Source organism: Rattus norvegicus, chromosome 9 (assembly GCF_036323735.1).
Source record: "Rattus norvegicus strain BN/NHsdMcwi chromosome 9, GRCr8, whole genome shotgun sequence".
NCBI lineage: Eukaryota > Metazoa > Chordata > Mammalia > Rodentia > Muridae > Rattus > Rattus norvegicus.
In genome coordinates, this window is record NC_086027.1 from 34,024,718 (window position 1) to 34,052,422 (window position 27,705).

General features: G+C 42.0%; 1 long non-coding RNA gene across 2 annotated transcripts in view; it reads left to right on the forward strand.

Moving 5' to 3' along the window:
• LOC102553447 (uncharacterized) overlaps positions 1 to 27,705 on the forward strand; it is a 54,502-nt gene that overhangs the window by 21,725 nt on the left and 5,072 nt on the right. The window contains exon 2 of one of the 2 annotated variants that reach the window (XR_594327.4): positions 4,430 to 4,557. The exons of the other annotated variant lie outside the window; for it this stretch is intronic. This is a non-coding gene — a long non-coding RNA (uncharacterized LOC102553447). The remainder of the gene's footprint in view (positions 1 to 4,429; positions 4,558 to 27,705) is intronic. 2 annotated transcript variants of the gene reach the window in all.

A 27,705-nucleotide genomic window follows, 5' to 3' on the forward strand; every position in this document is an offset into this window, starting at 1 on the left:
AGGCTTATTGTAAACATAAAGGTTGTGTGTGTGTGTGTATGTGTGTGTGAGTATATGTGTGTGAGTGTGTGTGAGTGTGTATATGAGTGTGTGTGAGTGTGTGTGTATGTGTGTGAGTATATGTGTGTGAGTGTGTGTGTATGTGAGTGTGTGTGAGTGTGTGAGTGTGTGTATGTGTGTGTGAGTATATGTCTGTGAGTGTGTGTGAGTGTGTGTGAGTGTGTGTGTATGTGTGTGAGTATATGTGTGTGAGTGTGTGTGAGTGTGTATGTGAGTGTGTGTGAGTGTGTGAGTGTGTGTGTATGTGTGTGAGTATATGTGTGTGAGTGTGTGTGAGTGTGTGTATGTGTGTGAGTATATGTGTGTGTGTGAGTGTGTGTGTGTGAGTGTGTGTGAGTGTGTGTGTGAGTGTGTGTGAGTGTGTGTGTGAGTGTGTGAGTGAGTGTGTGTGGGTGTGTTGTGTGTATGCTTTATCTGGGAACTAAATGGCAAGGGCAGGGTGGAAACCCCAGATTGAGATTAAATATTTTTTACATTATACAGCATATTGCTTATTTTCCAGTAACTGAGAGAGAAGGAATGCACTCCTCACTAACATGGAAAGTAGAGCGTACCAAACACATGCACCAGCAACATAATTGTTTGTCAGTCTTATCAGATAGACTGTGTGTGATTGAACCCAGTGTCACGGACAGGCCTCACAACAGGTTCATGCACGTGCCCTGAGCCGTTAAAAATCACTAAGGCACAACTAAATGATTGTTTTTAGCTTTGTTCTAGTTTTCCTGGGGCGAATGCTTGTGGTGTCTATCCTTAGCCCCAATGCTACTACTACATTTCACATCATTTGTGCTGGTTATGAAGAAGCAAACACACATTGAGTGTGGTGGAGCACAATTTTAGTCTCCCCCTGAGGAGGTAGCTGCAGGTTGACCTGTGAGTTCGAGGCCATCTTGGTCTCCATAGTGAGTTCCAGACCAACTAACACTACAGATCCTTTCTCAAAACAAACAAATAAATACCCCCTCCCCAAACTGCAGAAACAAACAAACAAACAAACAAACAAACAAATCATACTCTGCCCCAGAAAACTGTTGGCAAGCAGGAAGTAGGTTTGGTACCACTGGTGAGATCATGCCACTAGGGAGTGCCTATGAAGACCTACAACGTTCCTTACAACTTAAACACAGAATTCCCAAGAATCCATGGATTCTGCTTGAAGCCATATATTCCAAAATGGCTTTGGTGGGGACAGAATGACGCGCTCCCGCCAAGCTAAATAGTAGCATTTAGGCTAACAATAAACACCACGTGCATTGGTGGCCTTGTAAAATTATGACAAGGCTAAGAACTATCATCTAGTCATGCCTTAGCCATTTTAGTAGCTCCGGGCAATGCATTACACAATGCTTCCAGTATTATGTGAAAGAACCTACTGGGCTGCTAGTCTGTAAAACTACATACAATGACCTTTGCCTGGGGACAAGGCCGGCAGATATGGGCCTCCAGGAGTGTTAATGGCTGCCATGCACATAAGGCTTGTTTGTATAATAATGTAAATACACAATGCATTCCTTTAAGGAATGTCTTCCCTGTCAACTTTATTGACTCTGTGAAAATCATACAGCATGAATCCAGGAAGTGCACCTAATGTCTGAGCAAAATGGTCAACGCTGGGACATTCAGGATGGCCCTTAAAGGCTGTGGAAAAGAACTCTAAAAACATAAGTTTGAAAATAAATAATTTCTTAACTATGCAGAATATAAGGATAAAATATGGATTATAAGGGGCTTCATGGTTCTAAAGGAACAAAAGCAGCTGTTTTAATGAGCCAGCTCCTCAGAAAGATACAAAGGCAGGCAGACTCCCGAGTTCAAGGTCAGCCTGAGACACAGCTAGTCCAGGCCCAGAAGTAAAAGTGGTAATTTCAGGATGGAGTCCCACACAGCTAGTTTATCCTCTGTGCTTAACACAGGCAAGCAGATCTCTGAATTCTTTTACAATGTTGAAAGAAAATGTGTGCTTGCTGTCTCCTAAGAATTAAGGGACTGAGGTCATTGGATGTTGATTCTTAGGATCATCAAGAGGAAGCCTGAAGTAAATGACTGGATTGACATGACGGTTTGCATGAGATGAGCTGGCAGGACACGACTCTGTCGAGATCTGAGCTGTCTAGAAATCTCTAGAGAGCAAAAACAGATCTTCGAGGATGTTTTTCTTAACAGGATTTCTGACTTCGTTGGAAGATTCAAGAATTTTTTATAGCAGCTTTTCTGACTTTGGTCAGAAATTCCATGAGCTATCCAGATAGCTTTTAGAATTTTTTTTTTTTTACTAGCAGAGAGAGCTGTGTCAACCAGACAGCTTTTAGGATAGCAAGAAAAAGCTGTCTCGAGCATAGCAGAACACACAGAGAGTGCGCAATCTAAAAAGCCATCTCACCGGAAACAGGGCCGCCGGCTTGGACGCACGGTTTGACTTCGAGTTGTTTCTTTTAGCTGCTCCCAAACACCCCTTCTCCCCGGAACCCTCTCCAAACCAAGACTGGTCCTTGGTTAACAGGTAACTGAATGCCAACGTTCACGCCAGCATTATTCCCAGTACCAAAAAGGGAGAAGCAGCCCAAATGTCCATTAACTGTTGAATGCACTGATAAGGTATACTGGGATGTTTTCACCTATGAAACGGCGTGAGGTTGTCACGTGATACAACGTGAGGAAACCTTGACAGCATGCTAGGTGAAGGAAGTCAGTCACAAAATACCAGGCTTCGTATGACTTTACTTATGTGAGATCTCCAAAATAGAAGAAAAAGAACATTGATTCACAAAGTAAGCAAATGGCTGTTTCAAGGGTGTGTGTGTGTGTGTGTGTGTGTGTGTGTGTGTGTGTGTAGGTAGGTAGATAGGTAGGTATTGAAGGTGAAAGGATACAGACTTCTAAGGGGATTAGAGATACTCTAAAATTAAAATGTGGTCACAGGTTTCCAACAGACTCTATGACAGAAAACTTTGCCTTGGGCAGTTTCAGTGGTGGAATAATACCTAAGGCTTTTTTCCCCCCTCAATAAAGCTGTTTCTACAGTTGCAGTGAAAATTATCGTGGAGATTTATACTTAATTTACTAAATTTAAAGGTGTTTTAATTGTTTAATCTTTTTTTCAGCTTTTTAATGGAGAGAAGAATATTCCTTTTTTTAGTAACGTTTTATTATTTATTCTTTTTTTTTTACACTTCAGATTTTATTCCCCTAGAATACTCCTTTAATACCAACAATGACATTGCTTAAGAACCGAGGGAATAGCTAATGAGTGCAGAGGGAAGATGGCTGAGTTTTCTTTCCTTAACCAATCTGGACCGGAACAACGGAACTCTGGGAGCACGGGAGTCTCTCAGCAAAGAGAAGGGTAGGGATACCAAGGCTTGAAAGATGCGGACCGCAGATTGTGAGAGGCCAGGCAGTGAGAGGGGCGTCGAGGGTTGAGAGGCCATTAGCGTAGTTCTTTAGCACTGAAGATGCCCTTGGTTCTGCGCAGGATGGAGTCGTCTGCTGAGTCCTAGGGGTGCTCATTGGACGGATCTGATGGACAGCTGGGATGGATAGAGTGGGGCTGCACATCCAGGGCATGCTGAACCCCCTCTGTGGTGTGCTGGTTGATGAGAATGATGCCGAAGTCATTCTGCTTTAGAAACTGTCTGAAAATGTCTTCGATCTTACCGATGGTCGGATCCTTCTCACCACCATTGGCCAGACAGAGCGCTCCCCAAGCACCTTGTTTACAAGTTTCCAGTTTATAACTAACTAACCTGTAGGTACATTCTCCAAAGTTGCATGCATTTGAAATTTATGAATACATATATAATTCTGAAGGGGTACCATGGGTTTTAGTATTTATGTTTCTTCCTCTTACTATTCTGTTGTAAAACTTATTATATACTATATACTATACATGACAGTAAAAATAGATAAATTTAAGAGAAAACATTTTATTTTTATCATGAATCTCCTTCCTTATTCCCATATATGCTAAATTATAAAATTCTACTATCCTCAATTTTCTTGTGGGAAAACTAAATCTGGGCTAAGGAAAAATTTCTTATTAATTCTCATTTTCTTTGACTCAAGGTACATTTTTTGATGTCTACCATGCCCACGGGATTTTGTGCTTGTTTAACATTACTTTTTAAAAACTTTGTTTTAACCATACTAAAATTAAATCACTTCCCCTTCCCTTCCCGACTTTCAAACCTTCCCATCTACCTCTCCTCGCTCTCTTTCAAATTCATGGTCTCTTTGTTCATTACTTGTTATGTGCACACGTGTGTGTGTGTGTGTGTGTGTGTGTGTGTATGTATGCATTCCTACATGAACAAACACCACTTACTCATTCTATATAATGTACATATACGTGTACATATGTTTTTTTCAGGGCTACTTGGTATTGGATAACCAGTCAGCGCGGTCTTCCATTTCTCCTCTCTCGGTGTTCCTAAGTTGCCTGTATGTGTTTGTGCAGGGTTGAGGCCTTCTGAGCTGCAACATTTAACACTAATACAGGTTGGTAAGTCTCCAAGTCTATGCCATCTAGTGGTAACACTGGAGAATTCCTTGTTCCTTTTTTTTTTTTTAAATTTTATTTTTCTTGGATATTTTATGCATTTACATTTCAAATGTTATTCCCTCCCCACCCCACCCCCCCGGCTCCCATACTCTCTCTCCCTGTTTCTGTGAGGATCCCACTCACCCACCCCCTCCAACCTCAACGCCCTGGCATCTTGGTTCCTTAAGAAGAGTTGACACACAGACGCTGGTAGATGACTAATCCCCGTTGGAGGAATTAGGGAAATGATTGAAAGAGTTGAAGGGGCTGCAACCCCATAAGAACAACAATACCAACCAACCAGAGCTCCCCGGGATTAAACCACCATTCAAAGAGTACACATGGACAGAACCATGACTCCAGCTGCATATGTAGCACAGGATGGCCTTGTTGGGCACCAATGGGAGGAGAAGCCCTTGGTCCTGCCAAGGCTGGACCCTTCAGTGTAGGGGAATGTCAGGGTTGGGGAGAAGGGGCAGTGGATGGGGAGGGGAACACCCTTATAGAAGAAGGGGAGGGGGACGGGATAGGGGGCTTATGTCTGGGAAACCAGGAAAGGGAATAACATTTGAAATGTAAATACAAAAATATCCAATAAAAAAAAGTAAAAAAAATATTAACAACCATCAATGAATTAATGATTAAACTTTCTGAACTATGTGCTTAAATAGAACTTTTATGAATTTCTCAGCCATTTTTTTAAAATGTTGGCTTCCTGAAATACAAAATGGGGGAATGCGAGACATTGATTTATTACTAGTTTGAGACTGCTTATAACTGAGACAGATTTCTAAAAAAAATTCATGTTTCTACTGTAGATGGAAGATAACTCAAGAATCTTTTTTTTTCAGTAATATCAACCAAAACTCAATTTTAAGTTGCTGCACGTACATATAAAATGATGGTTACGTCACTATTTTAAATTAAGCTTTAACAAATTGAAGACACCTTTGAGTGGTGCTGCGTCGTCTCTGTTTTTGTTTACGGGATGGAAGAAATCCTGTCTGTCACATTCGAAGTCGAGAAGAGCCTGTCTCCTTCCTTAGGATATGTTATTAATGTCTTTACTGGCAACATTCTAATGGTGCTATTTTTAAAATTCTGTTAAAGTAGGAATGTTATATTTTGCAATAAGCTACACTTACTTCAGAACAATCTACTTTGATAAGATTGACAACATAAAATTTGTTGCAATCAGCTAGCTCAATTCAGTGACAGAAAGAAATCCGCTTTATGAAGAGTGGAAAATCAATGTAGTTTACATTTCTCCTGTTTCCTCCTTCCAGTAGCACTGATGTAAATGCCTATGGGAGGAGCAAATCGCCATGGCAGAGTTGGTGTTCCTCAGACTCCCCAGCTCTCAGGCATCTAACTTCTCGATTTTAGGGTTTCCTCTCTGTTCTGCATGGCAGCCATGATGGGAAACTGCCTGGTCATTTGGACCATGGCTTCAGACCTTCCTTCACCCCCTCCCATGTACTTCCTGTTCATCTATTAATAGATTAAAAGGATATTAAGCAAAGTTATAAACATCTGTTCTTATTCTAACATTAAAATCAAACTAAAGGCTAGCAGACATATGAAAAAATGATGGACATCATGTAATATTGAGGGGCGAACTCTAAAATAACAGCGAAATATCATTTCCATAAAAGGGTGGAAAATGGTCAACTTAAAGGGTAAAATCAGACACAAGTGTTTAAAAGAGAGAAATGAGGGGGTTTTGGTTTTCTCTGGTGGATTCATTTTATCTCACTTCTCAGTAGAAGTTAATTTACATTTAGAAAAAAATTAGCGCTGGTGACAGACACTTCACTAATAGCTCAGGTGAGGATTTTAACAAACTAACTTCTGGATACTCGGTTGCTGGGTTTGTATTCAAACGAACCAAAAATGTTATTATTACAGGTGAATTTAGACAGGATAAGCTTAAAATGAATCCTGAGTAAGTGATCTGGGTGGGAAAGGGTGGTGGCCAGCCACGAAGCTCTTCTTCATGGTAGAAAACAGACCAGTGGCCTTATGTGTGCTCATAAGCCGTTAGGGTGTGCATTCTTAGTAGGGCTTTATGTTGATGGAGGATGAAACAGGGCCAAATTCTACCATATTTCCCAAAGAAAGTGAACAAGTTTGTCCCCCTTATTTCTGGGACAGTTTATTCCTAGGTATTCTGAAGAAAAAGAGTCCCCCTTTGTTTTTCTTAGCATATTTCTACTCATGGCCATACGATTCAGGTGAAGGCTACTATCAAAAAGCCCTTGCCAACATCAGATGCAGACACAATGTTTTCCCTCACTATCACCCCAGTCTGTGTGCATATTTTCACATCTTCAGATGTCATTAAATAGAATTTTTCCAGTTGTGATGAATTTTCAACAAAACATTTCCGGATATCTATATGAGAAATAATAGTTTGCCTTAAACTCTAATCTATCTATATCTATATCTATATCTATATCTATATCTATATCTATATCTATATCTATATCTATATCTATATCTATATCTATATCTATATCTATATCTATATCTATATCTATATCTATATCTATATCTATCTATATCTATAATACACACACACACACACAGATCTTGGAAAGTAAAGCAGAACACACTAAAACTGCAAAAAAAGTGAAATGCTACACCCTGTACTGTGAATCTAGAGCCTCCTTGGAGACTTGAAAAAATCTTATGTGCGTGGTTTTCTGCTAAGAATTAGTCTAAACAGAAAGGAAGCAGATTTCTAAAGTTGTCTTTGAGTATGTTCGTTATTCATAGGATGAAAAAAAGATTTAGAACAATTCCCAAGTGCTGACTAAGGGGTTATGAGGAAATCCAGGACAGCACGCTATTTCTGGAGCAAAACCAAAGCACTCAGCTGGAAGAGGTGTCCACATTTCAAAGAAACTCTCAGGTTGGAAGAGAGAGAACCAACTCATGGGTTTTTGAGCAAGACTTTCACATTAAGCCAGGATTCCCTGCCCAGAAGACAGAGCTGCTATTGTAGTTACAGACTGATAACAGAAGGGGGAAGCAGAGAGCTGCTGGTGTCCATGGTTGAGAAAGGTCAAGTTAGAAGATAAAAACCCGAGGAGTAGAGGCTGATGGGAGAATCAAAAAGCCTCTCAGTGAGGGAAACAAAGGTGCAGAGAAGCTAAGTAAGTGACTTTGACCTTAGTCAGGAGGCATGACTAGAGTTCTTGTCCTAGAAAATCATCCAAAGCAGTATTAGTATGGTTGGGCAGTGAACAGCTCAGGTCCTAAGAGACACACCAGGATTTCCATTTTCCCCCACTAGATTTTTATACCTATTCAAAGACACGAAGGCTGCACTTTTCTCAGTTATGCCCGTGGCGATGAGCAAGCCGTTGCCTTTCCTCCGGTTGCACGTGCACTAGTCTTTCAACACTGTCAATCTGTAGGCATCATGTATGGCATTGATTCCCCTGCGTCTGCTTGTGGATTTCCATTTGCTATAGGGCCAGCTCCAGGAAAACACTGGGCAATTTGAGTACTGTGAATGAAACTTTCCCATTGCTTCTGGCCAACGCTTTTTTCACCCTTGTTCCTGGATGTGTAATGGGCAAGAACATCACAGACCAAGAAAAGGTCCAAGCTAGTGGGGCCAAGGCAGGGCTAGCTAAGAAGTATACGTTGCTGTAGTGCTAGGAAGAAAGGACTTAGCTTTGTCGACTTTAGTACTTATTAGGTAGGTAGATTCGTGGCTTCACTTTGTCTGCCAGAAGTATGCTTGAAATCAAAGGACAGTCAAATCCATGCAGGCGGTAGCTGGTTGGTTGCTGGATGCTCGATAATAGTCAATTAACAGTGATGCTCTTGGACCAGTTTCTCCAAGTTGAGACTGACTCCATAGTTGATTGTAAACGTCTTTATTAGTTTATGTGGGTAGCCTCAAATAGGACGTGAAGGAAATATACCACAGAAACTGGTCCTAAAAATATGTTTTCTCTATCCTTGAGTGATGGCTGCTAAACATTTGCCAACACATCACTGACAACACACACACACACACACACACACACACAACTAAACATACACACACACAAACACACATTCACACACACAAACACACATGCACACACAAACACACATGCACACACAAACACACATGCATACATACACATACACACACAACTAAACATACACACACAAACACACATGCACACACACACATACACACACAGCTAAACACATACACAAACACACAAACACACACATACACACACATACAACTGAACACACACACAAAAACACATACACACATACACATACACATACGTACACACATACACACAAGTAAACACACACACAAAACACATACACACACAACTAAACACACACAAACACACATGCACACACATACACATACACAACTAAACACACACACATGCGCACACACATACACACATATACACATACACACACAAGTAAACATACACACACACAAACACACATGCACACATACACATACACACACACAAACACACATGCACACACACACATACACACAAACACACATGCACACACACATACACACACAACTAAACACAAACACATGCACACACACATACACACATGCACACACATATACACATACAAGTAAACACACACAAAAACACATACACACACAACCAAACACACCCCCAAACACACATGCACACACACATACACATACACAACTAAACACACACACATATACATATACACACACAAGTAAACACACACACAAAACACATACACACACAAGTAAACACACACACAAACACACATGCACACACACATACACATACACAACTAAACACACACACACACACACACACACACACCTAAATACAGCTCTATAGTTTGACTCCTATGCTGATGCAAATGTTAGGTAATAATAACTCTCCTTCAACCATTTCTTTTTTTTTTTTTCTTTTCTTTTTTTCGGAACTGGGGACCGAACCCAGGGCCTTGCGCTTGCTAGACAAGCGCTCTACCACTGAGCTAAATCCCCAACCCCCCTTCAACCATTTCAATGTCTTCTCTCATGGTAGTTCTTAATAGAGTCTCCAAGGCTGTTAAATATTATAAATTATTAAAAGTGAAAACTAATTTCTTATCTGCTTTTTGACTTTTTGGGTGTTTCTTCCCCTATGAGTGGAGTTCCCAGAGAAGCCAAATGCTGTCAGTCAGATATCTCAGTTCGAGCTGCCTGTGCTCTGTAGAGGTCTGCAGGGCTGACTGTAACTAAGCAAAGTGAGTAAGCCAGGAGGAGCAACCCACTAAGCAGCATTCTCCATGGTCTCTCCTTCCGCTCTTGGCTCCACGTTCATGCCCCGATGTCTCTCAGGGACCGGTTGTGCCCTGGAGTTGAAAGATGTAGATCCTTTTCTCTACAAGTCCCGCTTGGTTGTGGTGCTTATCACAGCAACAGGTACCTAACGAGGGCAGTGTCCCAGGTACCGTTATTATGACTTGAGGTCCTGGCACCTGTTTTCCACTGGAGTAGCTGGAGGCTATACAGAGAAGACTCTTGTCCTGCCTCTAACCACCCCATAGACTGTCTAGGCTCCATCTCTTGACCATTTTCTTAAGTTTATTTGGCCCATCTATCTGGGTTGAACTTTGGAGTCTAAGGCTGCTTGCTTTTCACGTTGCACCTACCACCTGCCTTTGGAGCTGATGAATCAGAAGCCCTCTTTGGGGGTGTCACTTTTCTTCAGTTCCCTAATTAGGATCAAACCTGGTCACAGACCCAACCTTCCTACCAGCCAGAAGGATGTTATCTGTTTTGATGAGCACTTGCAGCCACAGTTCTCAGTGCAGGAGTAGTGACTCCATAAGGGGTTGGCCACACATTAGATATTCTCCATATCAGACATTTACATAATGATTCATAACATAGCAAAATTACAGTTATGAAGCAGCAAACAAAATAATTTTATGGTTGGGGGGGTCACTACCACATGAAGGACTGGGTTAAAGGGTCCCAGCTTTAGGAAGGTTGAGAACCACTGGTTAGAAATTCCTTAGTGAGGGCATTGTTCCTCTGTTTATGCATCCATGGTGCTTATAGCGATGTGTGGAACACAGAAGGCGCCCAGCAAGTGTTTGTGGAAGAAAAGGAAAGGAGGAAGGAAGGAAAGAAAAAAGGAAGAAAGGGAGGGAGGGAGGAAGGGAAGGAGGGAGATAGGGAGGGAGGAAAGGAAGAAAAAAGGAAGGAAGAAGTAAGGAAGGGAGAAGGAAGGAAGAAAGGGAAGGGAAGGAAAGAAGGAAGAAAGGAGTAGGACTGGAGGAGCTCATCCACTTGAAGATCTGGCTTAGAGGTCATGAATGAAATGTCACCCTTGGTTTCACCTAATGTGTGTGTGTGTGTGTGTGTGTGTGTGTGTGTGTGTGTGTGTGTGTGTGTGTGTGTGTGTGTGTTTTTCTTATTGAACCTGGGCTCACTAATCCGACAGGCTGGCCAGTCAGTGAGCCCCCAGGATGGGTATGTCTCCACATCTGCTTAGCTTCTGGGTATCCAAACCCAGGTCCTCCTACTGATGTTGTAAAAGTATAAAAAATAAAATGCTGTCTTAACCCCACTAGATCCGGCACCACAGTGCCCTAAGATATCTGCTAGGTATCTTAAGTCTCAGTCAGCAAAGCGTCTCACCCACTTTGCTCCATATCACACTGCCGAAGGCCTCTCTCTGAGCCGTCAGCAATCTCTCTACCTCTCTAGTTCCCAAGGCAGGTTTCCATGCCAGAAATACACATCCCAACTCCGAGGTGTCCCACACACTCTCCCAAATTCAATTCTCCACATGAAAAGCCACACAACACAATAACCTTTGATCCAATTGATAAGATATAATTGCCCACCTAAACATCTGTCTCCTCCTCTTCCTTCAGACTTTTCTTCTGCCCATCCTTCCTTCTTGTCCAAAGGCAGGCCTCATTCTATCTTGTGCCTGCCTCACCTGTGACATCATCCCACACTCCTACTTGTACAGCAATTTTTTGAGAGGTTTCTCTAGTTCTAGCCACCTAGCCATCTAGTTTGATTCCACCTCACTCCACTCCCACCTCCATCACCTCTGGAACTCACCGTGGGCCTGGACCTCCCTAGGTAGACCAGGATAGCCTTGAATCCAGAGATCCATCTACTCTGCCTTCCAGGTATTGGGATCAAAGGTGTACACCACCACTTTACCTCTTGAGTGCTGGTCACTGAGTTTTGATTTTACCTGATAGATTCATGTGTGCAGTTCTTTTTAGAGCTTCAAGGAGGATTCGGAAATCTAGATAATGTTACCAACAAAAAAATGGGCAAATTTGGAAGATTGCCTAGAATTTTATTGTCTTTTGAAATGGTCTTGCAGGCTTTCATGTACAGATACGCTTGTAGCCTATATGTATACAACCTATGCTATACATGATGGTGAGGCACTGACAGTTTTTAAGGCTTCAGACTTGGAGTTAGCATGATGAAGATGATACCTGAAAGGGTTTACCATAGCCTGCGATGGGAAGTCGGGAGATAACCCATCCAACAGTAGGGTAACGAGAAACTTGAATAGAGTTTGATACATTGTGAGTAAAGAAGTGGGAGGATATAAACACATTTTAAAGGAAGAACAGAAGGGCTTAATTAGTTACCAAGTGCATGGAGAACCAACTGATTATTATTTGGGATTACTTATTCATTTTACATCCTGATCGCTGTACTCCGTCCTCCCGGTCCCCCCTCCCCCCGACACATGGTTCCTCCTCCTATGCCCCTCTCCTTCTCCTCTGATATTCAGTGTTTTTAAAGCAACACTTGAAGGTGCTAAAGTCTAGCCAGTTGATGGATCAAACTGATGCCAGAGAGCCTCCTCTTTTTAATGACACACATATATATGTATTTATTGATATATATGTGTATGTATATATTGATATATTGATATATAGTAAATTGATATTTACAAGTCTGTACATTGAACGTGTATGTGTGCATATCTTCTAATTTAGTAATTACAGTCTAAAAACTTGGTGAGAGGGAAAGATCTTACAACGTACCAAAATACTGGAACTGGTGCATTTTTGCATTTTCATTCGTTCACTCCATCTCCTTAATGCAAAGCAGGGAGCACGCTCTTCTGTCAGCTCTATCTTCCCAACTATGCTTTCGAATTCTTTATGTTTTTTTTCCCCTTCTATTTGATGCTCGGCTCAAACAAGTCACCTTTCTGGAAAACCCGTGAATAATGCTGTTGGATTTCTGTTCGGTTCAGGCTGGGGAGCTCTCCCAAACTTGCACAGTGCCTAGTTTGAGTTTGCAATATTGCTAGTGTGCATGTGCATGAAGAAGTGCCTAGGGTTGCATTGAAAGCATGTAAGATTTAGAGTATCTCAGGCTCACCAGAAATTAAGAATAGGTATTATGTGTGCTCTGTGGGGGAGAAAGCTGAATAAATTTAAGCACGTGAGAGAAGACTAATAGAAACTCAGTCACTTGGAAATTCCTTTGATTACACCTCTGTTAGGAAGTAGGCAAAAAAATGGTCCATATTTCTTAATTTAATAGGTTTCCCGCAACTTTTCATAATTTCTCTAATTATCCTCTCAGGTTGTGTCATATGCTCTTGTCTCTGTGCAAGGGTTCCTTCAAAACCATGTTTTTCCCCCCATTCCCACAATTAATCTTAACCTTTCATCTCTACATGGAAACAGATCCATTTTCTCCCATTCTTTCCAAAGCCGAGTCTCTTTCCTGGTTCTTTCCCACCCAGTTACATGAAAGTCTATATGAAGGCATTATATATTCAAGCATCAGTCCATCCTCCTCCGGTTCTCTGACCAGAGGTTTCCAGTGTAGACTGATTTTTGTCTTCTCTGCCTCATCTCCTAGGCTGATTGCACAAACCATGATGGAGTAGATTAAACTGCAATAGTAAATGAATGCTGCTCTCCTAGGGGCTCAGCAGAGGCTGCTATGCATTCCTGTCATTGCTGTATTAGGTGACCTGGTGGATTTCTTGCACTGTTCTTGGGAGCCAGACTCCAGGACTACATGCTCAGTACTCCAGTGCAGAGGTGAGCATTCTGTTTCCAGCCTGATAGTCATGGTGAATGTATAAGATAGAAGCTACACTTGACTTCATCTGCCCAGCCCAGACTAGACACTTGGATTCTGCTGGCAGTCATTTGCTGAGGACTAATTTGTCTCTCTCCTCCAAGGCTCCTGGAGGTCTTGAAAATGCATGTACTTCATATCTTCAGTAGAATCTATTCATTTTCATTGCTTTAAAGGAGTGAAAATGCAGCCAGTCTGTCATGGGCACACTCCATGCCCTTCCGCCTGTGTGTGGCTAGTGCTTTGCAAGATGCGGATTTGAGCATTGAGTTGAATTCAGAATCTGAGGTAACATACTGGCCTAGGCTGGCCCGAATTTTTAAAATATTCAAAGGAAGCCAGAGAGCTATGAGTAGTGCCTGGGACGGTTAGAAAGGGAAATTTAACAGAGCATTCAAAATATATTGGGGGAAAAGTAAAGCCATTTCTCCTTTCTCTTCTATTGTGTTCAAAAGTATCCAAGAAAGCCTTGTTTTTTTTTTTTACATCATTGGATATAAATAAAAGTATGTAACATTTGGTAGTTTTTGAAATTTAAGCTACTCAGAGAGACAAGAATAAAGAAAGTCATTTTTGAATAAACTTAAAATGTCTTTAATTGTTTATCAATGGGAGAGACAAAATAAAAAAAAAAAGAAAAAAGGACAAAAGAAAAAAATCAACAAGAGAAAAAAATTCCAAAAGAAAACAAATTGAGAGACCTTTGGGAGATAATAAGATCAAAATACACTGTATGCAAAAATTCAAATACAAATTTAAAATAAGAAAAGGAATTTTACTATATATTAAATTCAACTTGAAGACATAACTTCAGAAAATAGTTGAGGCTTGGTAAATGTCTGCTAGGAGTTGTGTGAGCATTGTAATTAGATTAATATGTTGATTCCTTTTGGAGTTGCAGTGAGCATGAATCAGCCCTCATAATAAAGTGTATCACATCTAAAGAAAGCAGCCTTTAATGTGTCCTCAATGATCTCCCAAGCAAAAATTTCAAATTCTTATGAGTTCTCCTATATACTTTCAACTTCTAGGGACTTGAACATGAATTATGGTTCAGAGATAGAGTTTGCTGAATAATATATGCCCATGGATAATTAAAAAGAGCTCTTCCTTATGGAAGAAATGCGTTAGACATGAACAAAATGTCTCAGATACAATGTAGCAATCTAGAATGTGTCTTAGATACAATGTAGCAATCTTAAATGGGTCTGAGATTTTTACCTCAAGGCTCATCTTCCTTGAGTCATCTCCTGCCCTTGGGAAACTACTTTGTTTTAATAGAATCTCTGGAGAAAACCATTTCAACATTTCACACTTTTAACTATCCTCCTGACCACAATTAGACCTGGGCTGTGTTAATCACATTAAACACTCTTCATTTTATTATTACTCTATTTTCTAACTCTCTCTCCTTATATATAAAAAGCATCAATGTTTCATAAACATTGATTTGGTCCCAGTGTAATGCTTTAATGCTTTAATACAGCATTGGGTTTAAACTAGGTTAAATGGTTTTATTGCTCATAATTTCTTGGTGATACAAATGTTCAAAACTCTTTCTGCTGTGTTTTTTAATGATAATACCATGCTATACCTATTATTGCCCGTTATGACTTGGATATAAAATGTTCCCCATGGCTTCATGTGCTTGAATGTCTTGTTCCCAGCTGGTGATGTGGTTTTCGGAGGTTGTGGAACCTTTTAGAATGGGATCTACCCGGTGAGCACAGAGTTATGGGTGTGCGGCTTGAGAGCGTCAGGCTGACTTGTCTCTGGTCTCACTCTTTGCTTTCTGGTCATTACTGTGGACAAGACACACATTGTTGTTAAGCTTACTGGGCAGCTCTTAGAACCATGAACCAAAATCAACTCTAATCGTTTGCTGTCAGGTACTTGATATAGAAAATTTGTGCCACAAAATTGGGTCACTGTTGTGAAAAATCTGACCTCGTGATTTGTAGCAACTGGATTGTGGAAGGAAGGTGAGAGGGCTTGGGCTGCAAGCTGAATGCTATCACAAGCCACTTTGATGGGAATAAAGGCATTCAGAAGTCCTAGGGAAATGTGATCAATTAAGGCAGCCTCACCGGGTTTCATAGGGAAAGAGGGCTACAGGGCTTTAGAGAGGGGCCTTTCATGTTGCTTTTCTTGTTCTGGGAAAGAATGCCCTACCCATGTCTTGAAAGTTCAAGGGAGGCTGCATGTTAAAATAATGGACTACTTTATTTGGTGTAAGAAATTTCAAGACAATAATATGTCAGCATTTAGACTGTGGCACGATTATTGTTCATCGACCGCAACAACGCTTAGTGTGAGAATTCTGGATAAAAGGTTGAGTACAAAGATGTAGAAAAGAACATGGATGAGTTTAATGTTTCAGACAAGGTAAGTGTAGACAAAGTTGCTGAACCTCCTAAACAAATTAGCGCCATTACAGAGAAACTGGGGGCTTTGTGCTGGATCATAAGGAAGGCACGGACCATATTCTATTCTTCTGAAGTGCGCGGTGTGTGAAAATGCAGATCTATTTGAATATTTTTTTTCATCGAAAAGGAGAGTGCTTGAGACAGGAGCGTCCAACTAAAGTGTGGCTCTGTAGGATACCCTGCCCCAGAAGGCTGCCCAAAGAAGGGTTTTCTGTGGGTCAGCCATGTAGGCTTTTAGAAGCTGATGGCACCATTATCCACTGAGACAGGCAACATCTTGAGCTGACAGCAAAATTGATCATTGTCGCTTTGGTTATGGATCTGAATATGTAAATATGTGCAACTATTACAGGGGGGCACAGTGGCCTGCACCAAGTAAGTGTATCCAGTAAGTGTGTAGCTGGCAAAATCCTACTGAGAGGCTGTGAGCATCTGATATGTGAAGCTGTGTAGAGGAAATCTAGGTGACAAAGGTGAGAGCAGGATTCTGAAAATGACGGGGATGGGGAAAGCCTGTTATGCAGGGAGTATAAATAGGACTCTGTGGGCAGCCATGGGGGTTGGCATAGCTAGCTCTGCAATGCTTCTTGGTCTTGCATCTTTGTTTTAACTGATTTTCCCTGTTGACAGAGGGATGGCAGAGAACTTCTCCTGGAATCCTGATTGGTCCTGGTCACTCCTGCTGACTTGTGCCAATTCAGTGGAGAGTCTTGGATGTTTCTGCTAGGCCGTGCCACTGCTGCTAATTTGTGTTTGCTATCCTGGCACTACTGAACTGGACTGCTGGTGTATGTGTGAAGTGTTTCTGAGTGGATCAAGCTGCTGCTGCTGACTCCTGTGCACTGAACTGCTCATTTCTGGATTGTGTAGATTGGATTATCTCCAAAGAACAATTTCTAAACAGGTCCCCTTCCCCCTTGTATCCTAACAACCTTTCTTTTCCACTATCTCTGCTGGGTGGTGAGCTAGAGGCATTGAAGAACCATTATTAAAAGTAGGGTTTGAAAAATGAAAGCCCACAGAAAAGTGTCAGGAATACGTGGAGCTACCCTAGCATGGAAACTACATGTGTTTTAGCTAGCAGAATTGGAGAGGAAGGGCTACCCAAGCTCGCTGGAATCCAGATAATGCCGTCATGAGTCCCAGATGATAGACATGGAGCGGCAAGGACTGGTGTTTGTTCTGCTGACTGGCTTTTGTTCTGTTTTCAGTTCAGTCTTCCCTTGCTGTCCTCCAACCCCTCACTTTTACAATGAGAATGCTGTGTTGGGGACATTGAGCTGCAGCTCTCAGCCATCCCACCATGTTGGTAGAGACTAAGCAACTTCTATGCTAGCATACTGTATTTCTGAGTTACCATATTTGATCAGAGATATTAAGTCAATGCCAATACAATACTTTATTGCATTTATTTATATTGTATTTATGTATTGTATTTATTCATTTATTTTTTTACTGTATTGTATTTATTTATACAACATTTTCAGCTCTTTTTTTTTTCCTGTACTGGAATCTAGGCCTTGTATATGCCGCCCAAGCACCCTGCTACTGAGCTTTGCTGGGATAGCAAACAAGAATCAGTCCTCCTTTAGGTTTTTATTTGGGACTGCATCTCGCTATGTTGCCCAGGCTGTCCCCAAACTCTGTTAATAGACCAGGCAGTTCCATGAAGTTGCGACAGTCCTGGAGCCTTAGTCTCCAGTAGCCAGGATTTCCAGCCTGCACTACCTACCTGGACTCAATATCAAATCCTGTGAATCTGTTTACTTCAAGAATTTCTTTTTCTCTCTTCATCTCAAGCTGCAGAGGACTCTGTCATAAGCAAACGTTGAGTCAAGACCCTCCATCAGCAGAGTGTACATGGTAAAGGCTCAGATTGTGGTTACCATCTCTGAGCAATAAAGACTTTTTGAATGACGTCACATACCTTGCCGGATGTGTCACCGGCCACCCCATTGATTGTTAGGGTTGATTCAGCTGTTCCGAATGACTGATACGGGTATCTCCTTCTTTGTGTGGTAGTTTAAATTAGAAATGTCCTCCAAATGCTCAGATAATTGAACATCTAGCCTCTAGTTGGTAGCACTATTTGGCAGTGTGTGTGTGTGTGTGTGTGTGTGTGTGTGTGTGTGTGTGTGTGTGTGTGAAGGGAAGCCTTGGTGGAAGGATATATTACTGAGGGCAGGCACTGAGAGTCTATGACCTCACCCCAATTTCCAGTTCATTCTCTTTGCTTTGTGTTTGCAATTGAAGATGTAAGCTCTCAGCTTCCTGGTCCTGTCACCACACCTGCCTCTTGTCACCATGCCTACCCACCGTAATAGTAATGGATTCATCCTTTTGGAACTGTAAGCCCAAATAAACTCTTTCTTTCATTAAAACAAAACAAAACTAAACAAAACTAAACAAAAAAAAATAGAAAAAAATACGCTACCGTCACTTGTCATAGTAATATGTAGTAACTGACTAGAAGTTTCCTCACAGTTGAACCTCAGGTCTGGATTGCATGAGTCACAGGCACTAACCAGGCAACTTGATTGCAGTAGCAGATGTAGATATGTAAATCATATTAAAATCAGTATTTAAATAAGAACGTTCTGGATCCCGGAAGAGTATGCTGGAATCTATACGAAGATACTATCATTTCCATCTGTGTAATTTTAATCAAACTGCCAGCGGATGTTTAAACTGCCTGTCCTGGAAAATCAATCAAAGAGCCTCCTCCATTCCAGCTTGCTTTTCGGTGGTGTGGGCTCACAGGAAGAGAAATGGGCTGGGCCAGCTCATTCAGCTTTGCTCTTAATTCATGGTTCCAAGGCTCTTTTAAGGAGATATGCTACCTCTCCGTGTCAATGCTTTTCTCCTTCGCCCTTGTGGCTTGCTTCTAAATGGGATCGTTGCTAACTCTCCTCTATGAGGGAAACGAAGTATTTTGAGAATTCAAAACAAACGAGTGTTTAGAATTTAATGAGGAAGGTACATCTTACATTTAAAAATGATATTCCAGTTATCAAGAAACTGGTTTTAGGCCCCAGTAAGGTTCTCTTCTCTTCCCTTCCTTTTCCCTTCCCTTCCTCACCTCTCTCCTCCCCTCCTCATCTCTCCCCTTGTCTTCTCACCTCTCCCTTCTCCTCCTCACCTCTCCTCTCCTCTCCCCCTTATCTCTCTCCTCCCCTCCCCTCCTCACCTCTCTTCTCCACTTCCCTTCCCCCCTCCCTTCCTCCCCTCTCTCCTCCACTTCCCCTCCCCTCCTCACTTCTCCTCCCCTCCTCCCCTCCCCTCCTCCCCTCTCCTCCCCTCCTCCCCTCCCCTCCTCACCTCTCTTCTCCCCTTCCCTTCCCCTCCTCACCTCTCTTCTCCCCTTCCCCTCCCCTCCTCACCTCTCTCCCCTCTCCTCCTCACCTCTCTCCTCCCCTCTTCTCCTCACCTCTCTCCTCCCCTCCCCTACTCACCTCTCTCCTCCCCTCCCCTACTCACCTCTCTCCTCCCCCCTCTCCTTCCCCCTCCTCCCCTCTCTACTCTCTCCTCCTCCCCTCTCTCCTTCCCTCCCTTCCTGACCTCTCTTCTCCTGACCTCTCTCCTCCCTTCCCCTTCTCACCTCTTCCCTCCCCTCCTTCCCTCTTCCCCCTCTCCACTCCTCCTCACCTCTTCCCTCCCCTCCTTATCTTTCCCCTTCCACCTTGCTTCCCTCTTCCTTTCCCCATCCTATTTTTTTTGGAGGTGAAATGTAGATTGTATTCATGTGTTTTTCTTATTAATTTCTTCACATGCCTTCCTCTGTAAAGATGCGTATGTGTATGTGTGTTGGCCATCTTCTTCTTACTACATCTTCTCTACCTTCACAACACTTAATTGTATGTGTTGCTACTTCTCAGAACATTGCATTTGACCTCTAGAACATCGTTCTGTCTTACATGGAACTGACCTCTTCATGCTGAGGCATCGGGGAACGATGCAGGAGTAGATTAATCTTACCTAAGCTCATGGCCATTTGATTTCATTTGTTATCATTCCTAATGGGTAGTGTTCTCATAGTGAGATCTTTAATTTTTATATTAAAAATTTTAATTTATATACATGCACAGGCACGTGTGTGTGTGTGTGTGTGTGTGTGTGTGTGTGTGTGCGCGCGCGCGCACGTGTGCCTGCTTGTCTGTATGTACACCACATGTATGTAGTGCTCAGGAAATCCCAGAGAGTGTATTCTCTGGAGCTGGACTTACAGGTGGTTGTGATGTCTGATGTGGGTACTAGAAACCAAGCGTGGGTCTTTGCAAGAGCTGCAGGTGCTCTTAACTTCCAGATCATCTTCCCAGGCCCCCATCCAAATCACTTATCATTATTTTATTTTATTTTACTTGTAACAGTCCTGTTTTATGCCACAAAAGTCTGACCCTCTATTCCTAGGTGGAGGGTTTAAGGCAGAACTCAGAAGCTTTTTTTTAAAATATTTTTTATTAATTTTTACTTATATGAGTAGAGTGTAGCTGTTTTGAGATGCACCAGAAGAGGGCACCTGATCCCATTACAGATGGTTGTGAACCACCATGTGGTTGCTGGGATTTGAACTCAGGACCTCTGGAAGAGCAGTCAGTGCTCTTAACCGCTGAGCTATCTCTCCAGCTCCAGAACTCAGAAGCTTTAAGGCTCATGACTGCTGTTCAGAACTCAGTGGATGTCAAATAGCCTCACCCGGGTACCCTTGACATCTGCCTCTTTGCAGGGGTCTTCTCTGCTGGTGTCTTCTAGTTCCCCCAGTCCCACAGGACCACCTTGCCTTGCAGCAGGAGCCAGAGATGTTTATTGAGTCCATCATGGGTTTTTGAAGTTGTGCAGTGACTCGAGTGGTGGCTCTTTGTCTAGTTATCTCCACCAATGAAACTCGTTGGTTTTGCTTATTCCCTGTAGGGAAGCTTTGTGATTACATAGTGGAGAAAAGATCCTTTCAGAGATGCAGGACCCAAAGCAGCAGGGATGTTGTCACGATGAACCGTTGATCAGCAAAGCCCTGGGAGAGGTTTTGGACTTTCGCGGATCAGGACGATTTTATCTGGCACTGGAAGAGTGGGGTCCTCCCTGTTACCCTCTGGGTTATGCATAATAAAGTACGGTAAAGGTGCTGAGAACACTCACGGTTAGACACTGGCCTTAGTCTAAAGGTCAGCAGCGGCGTCTTCTCTGGCAGTTCGTACTCGTTCTTTGTTTGGCACGTTTGACAGACAGCTCTCCACACAACCTGTCTGTGACGGTTCAGGAATATCCTCTTTCAGGTCCTCTTCTGTTGTCATTAAACCAAATCCTAACCTTAGACCATTTCTTGCCTTCCTTCCTTTCCAAATGCTTAACTCTTACCAGTGTGTACTTGAAAACCACTCAAAGCCAAAACACGCTCTCTGCCGGCACTGGGTTATCAAGTACGAGTAGCTGGGCACGAAAGGAGGCTTTTGGAACACACTGGGAATTTAATGCACGATATTTCAAGGAATTTGCATGGGATTTGATGGGGAAAGAAAAGAAAAAGAAAGAAGAAATCTCAGAGTTGGATGGGAAGAGATTGTGAGGGTTGAGGGTGCAGAGGGAGGTCCTGGGAGGAGTTGTGGGGGGTGTGAATATATTTAAAATACGTTGCACACACTGGAGGTTTGTTGTTTCTTGGGATCTGTAAGCATCCAGCCCACAGCAGGGCGCTTGCTAGCTTGCTTTTAGGCGACTGTGCTGTGGAACTTCTTTCAAATATAAAGGAGGTTCTGACTTTTAAAAGGTTCGTTCAAAGAAGAGCTTCTCGCTCTGACCTATTTAGACTTCACCAAGCAGACACCGCAGGACAAATAAGGGCTGTTCTTGTCTGCTGTTAAGATGCCAGAGAAACGGTAGCGCGAGCACACCAGGTCCATTTATAAAATAAAAATATTTTAAGCCAGTACCGACAGCATTCCACCTCAGGCGTGGTTGGATTTTATGAATTTCTGTAAACTTACAGAAACATTTTTCACCCTGTTAAAATACTTTCTCCTGACTCTCAAAGTCTTAAGTTTCACAGTTTGATATTGAATTTAAGAATTTAGAAGTATACAGGGGCTACTAGTGTATTTGAATATTACACGAATCTTTTGAGATGTATAAAATTGTGGCTATACACGCCTTGTTTCTAGAGTGAGGTATGCCTCTGATGCACTCTGTTAATTGGAAGTAGGATTTCCTGCAGAGAACATTTTGTTTTACTTGAGTGGTCTGCACTACTGAGTACCCAAGACAAGGTCAATGCATCTTCATAAAGAATGCCTTTTGCTCATAAGGTTGCTATTGAGAAAAAAAGTTGACAGATTGAGTTACGGCAAATACCATGTATCTTATAAGTATTGGTGAGATCACTGAGTTTAAAGTCTTAAACTTGCTCTGCTCCCAAACCCCGTGGGAGAGAGACCTCACCGCCTGGTCAGGTGGGCACTCCTTAGGCTGCAGAGCGGAGGAGACCACCAACACTGCCCACCCCTGCCCACATCCCTGGCCCAAGAGGCAACTGTATAAAGCCTCTGGGTTCCCGTAGGGGAGGGCCTAGGAGTGGCAGGACCCCTGTGCCTGAGACACCGCCGGAACCTGAAGGAAACAGACCGGATAAACAGTTCTCTGCACCCAAATCCCGTGGGAGGGAGAGCTAAACCTTCAGAGAGGCAGACATGCCTGGGAAACCAGAAGAGACTGCACTCTGCGCACATCCAGACGCCAGAGGAAAACACCAAACGCCATCTGGAACCCTGGTGCACGGAGGCTCCCGGAAAGAGCAGCGCAGATCTTCCCGGTTGCTGCAGCCGCGGAGAGGACTTAGGCAGTACCCCACGAGCAAACTTGAGCCTTGGAACCACAGGTAGGACCAACTTTTCCCCTGCAAGAAACCTGCCTGGTGAACTCAAGACACAGGCCCACAGGAACAGCTGAAGACCTGTAGATAGGAAAAACTACACGCCCGAAAGCAGAACACTCTGTCCCCATAGCTGGCTGAAAGAAAACAGGAAAACAGGTCTACAGCACTCCTGACACACAGGCTTATAGGACAGTCTAGCCACTGTCAGAAATAGCAGAACAAAGTAACACTAGAGATAATCTGATGGCGAGAGGCAAGCGCAGGAACCCAAGCAACAGAAACCAAGACTACATGGCATCATCGGAGCCCAATTCTCCCACCAAAATAAACATGGAATATCCAAACACACCAGAAAAGCAAGAGCTAGTTTCAAAATCATATTTGATCATGATGCTGGAGGACTTCAAGAAAGACGTGGAGAACTCCCTTAGAGAACAAGTAGAAGCCTACAGAGAGGAATCGCAAAAATGCCTGAAAGAATTCCAGGAAAACATAAATAAACAAGTAGAAACCCATAGAGAGGAGACACAAAAATCCCTGAAAGAATTCCAGGAAAACACAATCAAACAGTTGAAGGAATTAAAAATGGAAATAGAAGCAATCAAGAAAGAACACATGGAAACAACCCTGGACATAGAAAATCAAAAGAAAAGACAAGGAGCTGTAGATACAAGCTTCACCAACAGAATACAAGAGATGGAAGAGAGAATCTCGGGAGCAGAAGATTCCATAGAAATCATTGACTCAACTGTCAAAGATAATGTAAAGCAGAAAAAGCTACTGGTCCAAAACATACAGGAAATCCAGGACTCAATGAGAAGATCAAACCTAAGGATAATAGGTATAGAAGAGAGTGAAGACTCCCAGCTCAAAGGACCAGTAAATATCTTCAACAAAATCATAGAAGAAAACTTCCCTAACCTAAAAAAAGAGATACCCATAGGCATACAAGAAGCCTACAGAACTCCAAATAGATTGGACCAGAAAAGAAACACCTCCCGTCACATAATTGTCAAAACACCAAACGCACAAAATAAAGAAAGAATATTAAAAGCAGTAAGGGAAAAAGGTCAAGTAACATATAAAGGCAGACCTATCAGAATCACACCAGACTTTTCGCCAGAAACTATGAAGGCCAGAAGATCCTGGACAGATGTCATACAGACCCTAAGAGAACACAAATGCCAGCCCAGGTTACTGTATCCTGCAAAACTCTCAATTAACATAGATGGAGAAACCAAGATATTCCATGACAAAACCAAATTTACACAATATCTTTCTACAAATCCAGCACTACAAAGGATAATAAAGGGTAAAGCCCAACATAAGGAGGCAAGCTATACCCTAGAAGAAGCAAGAAACTAATCGTCTTGGCAACAAAACAAAGAGAAGAAAAGCACACAAACATAACCTCACATCCAAATATGAATATAACGGGAAGCAATAATCACTATTCCTTAATATCTCTCAACATCAATGGCCTCAACTCCCCAATAAAAAGACATAGATTAACAAACTGGATACGCAATGAGGACCCTGCATTCTGCTGCCTACAGGAAACACACCTCAGAGACAAAGACAGACACTACCTCAGAGTGAAAGGCTGGAAAACAACTTTCCAAGCAAATGGTCAGAAGAAGCAAGCTGGAGTAGCCATTCTAATATCAAATAAAATCAATTTTCAATTAAAAGTCATCAAAAAAAAGATAAGGAAGGACACTTCCTATTCATCAAAGGAAAAATCCACCAAGATGAACTCTCAATCCTCATCTTCGGTTGGTTTATATACAAGTGTGCAATTTCTAGGCTTGAAAGTAAAATGATGCTATCTGGTGCTGGATAGAGGAGCCTTATTTATTATTATGGCACCTTGCTATTTTTGTAACATGGTGATTTGGTTGAACACAATAAAGTACAGTAGTAACTGATCTCCCCTTCTTCCTGGATGAGTGAGCAGATGATTAAATGTTGATGTCAGCATCCTTGAGCATATTCAGATGAGCTTCTGCTTCTGTTGAAAATGATGCTGTGTTTGATTGTGGTCCGAAGCTTTGAAGCACTACTTGGCATCTCCTTCCTTGGAGGTCTCACTGTTTAAACATAACAGATTTGATAGCTTGTCGGTAAGGTGAGGTCCAGCTTGTCTCCACTAGGTCATCTTCATGTGAATCCGGTGGTTATACGGTTTTGTTTTAGGGATATTTCATTTTTTAAATAACGGTTTTAGCTGACATTCATGGAGAGAATGAATCCTTAGAACTGTGCCACTAGTGAAAGGAAATCCTGTCTAGAGTATGTTTCTTTACAAAGCTGTGTCACACCATCCTTTGGGCCCTCTGCTGGAAAAGTAGAATCAAGTCTCAAATAATGCCTTTTAAATTGTATCCTCTAGTATTATAGATGTAGGACAGTACTGTATCATACCTCTGTGGATGTAAAATAGCTTGTACCTGCTTTATGATACGTAGTAGTGACCGTGCTTTATCAGAGCTGTTTTTAATGATGTTGCTCAGAATGTTTTCTTTCCAGATGATGATTGAGAAGCTAATTTAAAAAAAAATGGTGCCAGGTACCACAAGAGTAACAGAACTGTGTTGTTTTCTGGGGTTTTGTTTTTTTTACTTTTTTTTTTTAATGGAGTGTGCTGGATGTCTCTACAGTTTTGTTCAGATGACTGCAGAACCTGGAAAAGCTGTTGCTGCTGTTGATGCATAACACACTGCTATTATTGGTCTTTTTATATAAATATAAATATATATATACAGAAAAAAATAAAGTCTTAAACTTGTTTGTGTGTGCATGTGTGAGTGTGTGTGTATGTCTACGTGTGTGTCTATTTGTATGTATGTGTGTGTGTTTGTGTGTGTATGTGTGAGTGTGTGTATGTCTACGTGTATGTCTATTTGTATATATGTGTGTGTGTTTGTGTGTCTGTGTGTGAGAGTGTGTGTTTGTGTGTATGTGTGCATTGTGATAGTTGTTTGTGTATGTATCTGTTCCTGTATGTGTGTCTCTGTGTGTGTGCATGTGTGAGTGTGTATGTGTGTGTGTATGTGTGTGTGTGCATACATTGTTATGCATGTGGAAGTCGGACGAGGATATCTGTTGCTTTCTGCCTTATTACCACAGACAGGATCTGCCACTGAACTGGAAGGATGTTCACCATTTTGGTTAGCCTGGTCAGTGAGCTCTGGGACCCCCCTGTCTTTGCCCTGGAGTAAGGGGAGGGTTATAGGCATGCACGGCCATGGCTCTTTACACGGATGTTAGAGATTTAAAGTCAGTTTTATGTTTGAAATGGAGTACCCAATGTGTTTAATCTTTCGTTCCTAAACTCTTAAATTATGCTGGTGGACAATCTGGATTTGACTTGATACTGTTGGCTCACTCAGTATAAATTGCTACAAATCAGCTATATTTTCTACAAGCAACAAATTTTTTTATGGAACTATTTCCATGATGACAGTTAAGGATAACATCTAACGTGCATTGAATAGCTCCCTATGGCAGGCACACACTAAGCAATCGACGAATTGTCTACATCACTTGACACCACCATCGGAGAGAGTGTTGTCACTGAGAGATGTAATTTGGCCTTGAGGTTAGGTGACTTGACTGCATAGCTGTCAATCTATGGAGCTGGGGTATGCTACCAATGCTCTAGGATTTATATGGCAAATAACGTAACACGTTGAGTCTCTCCATCAAACTCCACAACAGTAAAGGCGAGAATCAGAGAATAAATAGTGCAGTTAGCTAGGACTTAAATTTGCTGTCAAATATGGAAACTACTAGCCACACCTAGAGTGCTAATTAATACTTTTTAAAAAAGTACAGCCACCGTTCACTAGCTCCATTCAAGGGCTCAATGGTCACTTGTGGCTGGCCAGTACCATATTGGACAGCACAGATTACAGGACATTTCCTTCACCATAGAACACTATATTGAGCAAGGCTTCTCTCCATTTAATTTTTACCTTGTTTCTGACAGAATTTCAGTGAAATATATGGACTCCCGGGAGGGACTTGAGAGACATCTATTACACCTTTAACAAAGCGTCATTTGAGATGGACCTATTTTCCTGATAACTCACTTCATTGTTTTTCAAAAATTTTTTTGTTATAAATTCTCAGAAGAAGAGGAGTCCCAATAGCGTCCTCAAATTGTCGGGGGGCCCTCCTTACTTGGGACATGTGAGTCACTCTGTATGCATTCTGTAACTGTTAATATCTCCACACTTAGGAATATTAGGCGCTTAAAATACTTTCAGAGACAAGAGGTGTGAGAATATTTAAATGTGCTCCAAAATTTAGAATTCTTCCACTAAATAGATTTCAGGTTTCTCTGCTAAGGAGATGTAATGCTGTTTAAATGATCTGTTTTCCTTCCTGTTGAATTCCCATTTGTGTGCAGTCATTTGAGAAATCCCCTTGTCTTTTGGAGACGATGCATACCACTCTATTTTAGTGCTGTTTCATGAATAAAATGAAGAAGAAGCAGTGGGCTTCCCTTGAATGTCATTTTACTCTCCCATGTTTATCAGTAGGGATAATCATGCCTCACTTTTTGACTTTAAAATTGTTGAATGAAAGGAGAAAATGCAGCTTATCGTCTGGGTGCTGACATTCTGGGTAGCCACTGGATTTATTCTAATTTGTAAAGGTGTGTGTGTGGAATGATAATTTCAGAGCTGATGGGATGTATTCCAGA